Here is a 6,740-nt window from a genome sequence, read left to right as displayed (position 1 = left end):
CGGTCTATAAATAATCGAGTCTGAACCAGGCAATCCAGTGATTGATATCATGAGCATCGATCCACGCGATTGAAATACGATGACATGCATCAACCAAGTCAGCGAGCCTGACTGATTGATCCAATCAGTCGCCTGTTACTGAAGGCCTACTCTATGTCGGATCTTCACGGGTGAGACTTATAGTAATAAGTACCATGTTTGTGGGTCTCTAAAATATGAAACCAACAAGAAATGGTTATTTGATGGTGATGTATTTAGTGCGGGTATCATAGTTATGTTTTGGACCGTCTGTATGCAGTGTTTCGGAGACAGTCCAGTAACGTTTCGATAACGTTTGCAATATTTTAGTCAAATCCAAAATTGGCTTCACACATTGTACCCATGTCGGGAATCGAACCCGGGTCTTCGGCGTGACGAGCGAAGGCTTTAACCAATGGAAGAAAGCAAATATTAACATGCACAGTAAAACCTCGTTTATCTGGACGATACGTTCCCAGACTTGTCCAGATTAAAACATATCAAGATAATATGCCTTAGGTTTTTAATATTTTTAACATTAATCCGGAAAGACGGGACATCAACTATGAGGACGTAACTATTTATATTTATTTAATAATGGGGATCGGGTTTCAACAATGGCGTATGACCTATCTGATTGGTAATCATAAACACACGCTCGGAACCAAACTTTCTCCTGTTTCTACAAGTAAGGCGTTTGTTTGTTTGTTGGTTGGTTAACGCCGCACTCAGCAATATGCCAGTTATATGACGGAGGTCTGTAAATGTTCGAGTCTGGACCAGACAATCCACTGATTGACATCAAGCGCATCGATCCACGCAATTGGGACCGATGACATGCATCAATCAAGTCAGCGAGCCTGACCACCCGATCCCGTTAGTCGCATCTTACGACAAGCACGGGTGGCTGAAGACCTATTCTAACCCGGATCTTCACGGGTCTCGACTGCATGTAAGGATCTAAGATGGGTGGTACATTTCCTCTTATAACGTTCATGTAAAGGAGATTCTGAATTGAAATATTGATACTGTTAGACACAATTGATAACATTTCAGTTGATGCCTGATGATTTCTATTAAATTAGGCTATTTGTATTGCGCGTATTTCCACACCACTCGGCGGAATGCTCAGAGCGCTATTATTACCCCGGTCACTGGATCAATGTGCACTCAAGAATCATTCTCAGCTCCCCGGGGAGTATACAACCCAAGCTGCCTGTTAGACGCTAGAAGGTTAATAACCACATTGCCATCTCATCCTACCGGGTACCCATTCACTGCTGGGTGAACAGAGCGCACACTTCGAACAAAGTCACTTGCCCAGGGTGCGCCACATGTGCATCAGTAAGCCTCGTTCTAATCGTGACAGATTAATCACTCGTGTGTAGATTTTTCGGAAACAACCGAACACAGTGGTTAATCTATATCTCTCACCACCGTCACTTTCACTCTAAAGCCCACCATCGGTTACCTAGTGCATTAGTTTGACATATACCACAGACCTAAAAGGCTTATATCTTATATCATATATTTTCAGATATTTTGAATTTTATAAGATATAATAAATCATGATATTTCTAAGAACAATCAAATTTTGTTTCACCGAACAAATTCCATAGCCCAAATAGTTCTGTCATATTACTTTTGACGAATAATACTTCAAATTAATCAATGTGTCACCTCAAGATGATATTCCTTCGTGGCCTCCTATAACAGACCACATTAGCTACTGTGGTCCAGTGACGCATTAGCCCCAGACAACTGAAGCAAATACCAATATTCTATATATGACTGCGAAATTCGTATATATGTATCAGCCAATCCCCCTTGCCATTATCAGACGCAAATGGTTTCAGCACATGGAATGGTCGCTATAATGAGATCAATAATTCACTTGAGTTAATTTTAACTTGGCGCCTTTTATATCGAACATTCTTCTCTCACAGCGGGAGTTCTTGAAATTGAACGAAAATGGATATTTGACGAGATTAGTAGGTGTTAGTCTAATTGCTGGTTCCTGATATTTCTGTTTGCCATTACTGACTGGTGTTTCTTGTGAACTGCGCACACGTTGACACGCGAATACCCATCATTGAGAAGTGTGGTGGAATAATTTACTAGGATGGAAAGTGGCGGTAATTGTCCGAGTTGCTGAAGGGAGAGAAACAATTAGTTGACACGATGGAACTTTTGTGTTTCGCTTGTTTCAATGTGTCCACTAACGCAGATATTTGAAGCAGAAGAACATATTTCAAAATTCGGGCACGCCTTAGTTTTATTCTACTTCTTGATTCACGAACTCTGCCATGAAACAGGATCAACGACAGGCGATATCTACAATAACAAATATATGAAATTGGTTTCATTGTTTACGTAATAAACTGCCGGACAAAAGAAACGCACACACTTGAAATTTGGATTTGACCAAATTATTACAAACGTTATCAAAAAGTTACTTGGCTGAAATCAGTTGCCGAAACACTGCACACTGAGGTCCAAAAACAACAACAACTATAATACCGGTGTCAAATATAATACATCACCATAGAATAACCATTTCTTGTTTGTTTTATCTTTAGTCACGAACAAACATGGTGTATACTTCTTTTGTCCGGCACGTTACATACAGGGCGGTCGGGTAGCCTGGTGGTTGAAGCGTTCGCTCGTCACGCCGAAGACCCGGGTTCGATATGGGTACAATGTATGGAGCCCATTCTGGTGTCCCCCGCCGTGATATTGCTGGAATATTGCTAAAAGCGGCGTAAAACCATACTCACTCACTCACTTGTTGTAGTGTGTTGCAACATGCATGTGCAACACATAAAATTATATAATGAGACAAAACACTTTATATCTAACTCAAACAGAAAATAACGATTCTTCGAATTTGTAACAGTAAAATCGTCATTCTTCACGATTCAACATCACGATAAAATTTCTTCTCTCAATTAAATTCAAAAGCAAAGGTTATGAACACTAGAAAGCGAAAACTGTATTTTTGAAAACAATAACTATATCTAGGTTTTCAGATTTCATGTACTGTGACAATAAGTATGTTTGGATGATCCGAAGAAAGCGTTAATGACGTGGTAGAAGATGTAATAATAAAATGTCAGGTCTTTCCCCTATCTCTGTCACATTAAAGGTGTGTTTGTTTGTTTGTTTGTTGTTTAACGCCACACTCAGCAATATTCCAGTTATATACGGCGGTATGTAAATAATGGAATCGCGCCAAGACAATCCAGTGATTGACATCGATCATATTTTTACACTACAGAGTCTAATAGAGAAATGTCTTAGTAAAAGAGGTGGAAAAGTTTACGCACTTTTCGTTGATTTTTCAAAGGCGTTTGACAGAGTAGATAGAACAAAACTATGGACACTGTTAGAATCGCACGGAATTAGCTTGAAAATGAGTAATCTTTTGAGAAGTATATACACCAATGTCAAAGCCTGCGTGAGAAATAATAACGAACTGTCAGAAAGTTTTACTATTGATTTAGGTGTTAGACAAGGCTGTATAATGAGTCCGTTTCTATTTTCCTTTTTCATTAATGAATTAGCTACTCAAATACAAGAAAATTGCTCCCATGGTATCCAGTTACATCCGGATCTTACGGAATTATTTCTGTTGCTGTTCGCAGATGATGTCATACATTTTTCCACGACAATGATTGGTTTTTGCAAAGGCAAATTAATGAACTTGAAAAATTCTGTAAAAAATCAAACTTAGTTGTAAAAAGAGAAAAAACAAAAGTTATAGTCTTTAAAAATGGGGGAAAACTAGCAGCAACTGAAAAATGGTTTCACAATGAAGAAATTTTGGAAACCACATCTTCCTATAAATATCTTGGTGTTTATTTCACAAATCAACTTTCATGGCATTTTCACGTCAATCAAGCTGATATACAAGCTAAAAAGGTTTGGACTGGTATATTTAGACAGTCTCCATTTCTAAGAGACATCTCATTTAGATCATATTTTAATTTTTTTGATACAAACTTAATTCCAATACTACACTATGGTGCTGAAATCTGGGGTATAAAAGTTCATGATCAAATTGAAAAAGTACATTTGTTTGTTTGCAAGAAATACTTAGGAGTTAAAAATAGTACGTCCAGCATAATGGTATATGGAGAAACGGGACGATATCCGCTGTATATTCAATCCTACTTAAAGGCTTCGCTTGATAATTTAACATGACTAATGATAGAAACCATAGGAAGTGCTATGATATGTTAAAACTCTACGACAGTACTGGAAAACGAAATTGGGTAACAAACGTAAAAAAATTATTATTTATTTCGGGTTTTAATTATGTGTGGTATAATCAGTTTGTAGAATCAGAACCGCTCTTTTTAATGCCCTTCACCCAGAGACTAAAAGATATGTATTTGCAAAAATGGTTAGAATTAATGTCTAAATCAAATAAATGTTTATATTATAGAATCATGAAAAGTAATATTGAAATTGAGGCGTACCTTTGTAAACTTGAGTTTAAAATTTTTAGAATTGCATTAGCACGATTTAGTTTCTAATATGAGTTTCACTTTCTCCTGGTATGTCAAGCTTACAAACATTTACGTGATAAATATATGCCATCTTTCTACTATGTACACCCGAATGTCCATAAGTTTGTAGATCTTTTAACTTCATCTAATGATACTATGTTATGTAACCTGTCAACATATGTTTATCACGCGATGTCACATAGAAACGGAATTGTTAGTTAACAATCACGTCACCTACATGTAAATACGCATTGTACTATAGGCCTGTGGCCTTTTAAGTACTGAATAAAACTGATTGATTGACATCTTGGACATCGATCTACGCAATTGGGATACAATGACATGCATCAACCAAGTCAGCGAGCCTGACCACCCGATCCCGTTAGTCGCCTCTTACGGCAAGCATGGGTTGCTGAAGACCTATTCTAACCCGGATCTTCACGGGTCACAAGTAAGGCGTAATAATACCTATACAGTGTGAATGAGTATTGTTTTACGCCGCTTTACCAATACTTCGCAAATATCACGCCTCTTAAACAGGCATACGTTGGAATGGACCTGCTATCCCCCAGTTGTACTCGTGAAGACACAGTGAGGAATACAACACAGATACTTACAACAGTAACATAGAACTCCAACAAGCACAACAAGGTATTTCAATCCACACATATTGAATAATATGTGTATTACGTCACTCCAGTTTGAGGCTATTTAACTGCACCCTGAAATCCCAAAGAACACCTGTGACCGTCCATTGCCTTCAGTGTGTACATTCTGACAGTGGCAGCACAGCGTGAGTTGAAATACCCATCGGACACTATTTAGACCCCTATCTATGACAACAAACAACATTCTACGATCTACTTTCTACGCGTCACTGACCCCTATGTTAAAACACATAATGGTTCCGCAATGGTCTCCGTTTATTTTCTTCAGAGGAGTGGAACGCATTCCCTGCATTTCCATAACAGTAAGATAAAGACCCCAATAAACTATTTACACAGACGCTTATATATTCAGTACGTTTCTCTTTGTTAACAACGAAATATGGACATGAAGAGCCAACCACGGTCTTATGGATACGTAATTTTATATTATTTATTTATATCAATAATATTTCCATTTATCGATTTAGAACAAATACATGCATCCTTTTGATATAAAGTAAACTACGGTTATAACTAACTCAAAGGGACCGCTAGTTTAAGTTCATTATAACCGTAGTTCGTTATAAGCATACATACAGCATATATGCAGGAAATGGACGGGACCAAAACACAGTTCGTTATATCCGTCAGTTCGTTATATGCATGTTTGTTGCAAACATGTATTTGGTATAATCTGTGCAAGCAGTGGAATATTATAATTGGGTTGGTTTAATTCCGCTTTGGTCAATGTTTAGTTAAACTGAGTGGCAACAAGAAAGCATAACGAGTGTTTTTTTATACAATTAAATTTTTTTAAAAGTGTTGTTAAATGTGATTATTTATGTCTATTTAACCATCACTCATTACTGCAACAGTTGTAAAACGTAATCTGTGAATGGGTGATATTGTGTACATATAATATTGGTTCAATGAAAACTGGGGTAAAAAATGAATTTACTACCATATGACCCCTACCATGTTTGAAATGTAAAGTTGTCTTTAAAAAAAGCAAATTTATTGATTTACAAAGATAAGATCGATATCTCAGATACCAATGTTTAAAAAAAAATAATAATTTGCAGAAGTATTCTTTGAGTAATCGCCAGGACAGTTCATTTTCTGGATATGATAACGCAAACTTATCTATATTTTCAATTGAAAAATCAAATATATGACAAATCAACCGAGAGGTATAGTTTCTTTTGCCCCTCAGTCTATATCACGATTTAAAGGGGGCTTCTGCTCCATATTTCCCATTCTCCATCTAGATGCTGTAGTTAATGCCCTGTCTGAAATTGTCTCTAGATCATTAGGGTATTTATTATGTAACTTGCCTTTGCATGTGTTTGTGACGGGTGCAAAATGGGACAGGATCCACTTACCTTTTCGCGATCATCTGGTATCATTATGATAGTGACTATGACACGTAGTCGGAATCGAACAAACTGACACTGCTTTACGCATGCACGCACGCACGCACGCACACACAAACCAAGGTTCATAATCAGACTCGAACCCATATATAAAATTATATATTACAATGAATATGAATCATATTGATAAC

The sequence above is a fragment of the Haliotis rufescens genome, unplaced genomic scaffold, assembly GCF_023055435.1.
Source record: "Haliotis rufescens isolate VD_foot unplaced genomic scaffold, xgHalRufe1.0.p SCAF_23, whole genome shotgun sequence".
NCBI classification, from domain to species: Eukaryota; Metazoa; Mollusca; class Gastropoda; order Lepetellida; family Haliotidae; genus Haliotis; species Haliotis rufescens.
This window is presented reverse-complemented; position numbering follows the sequence as displayed.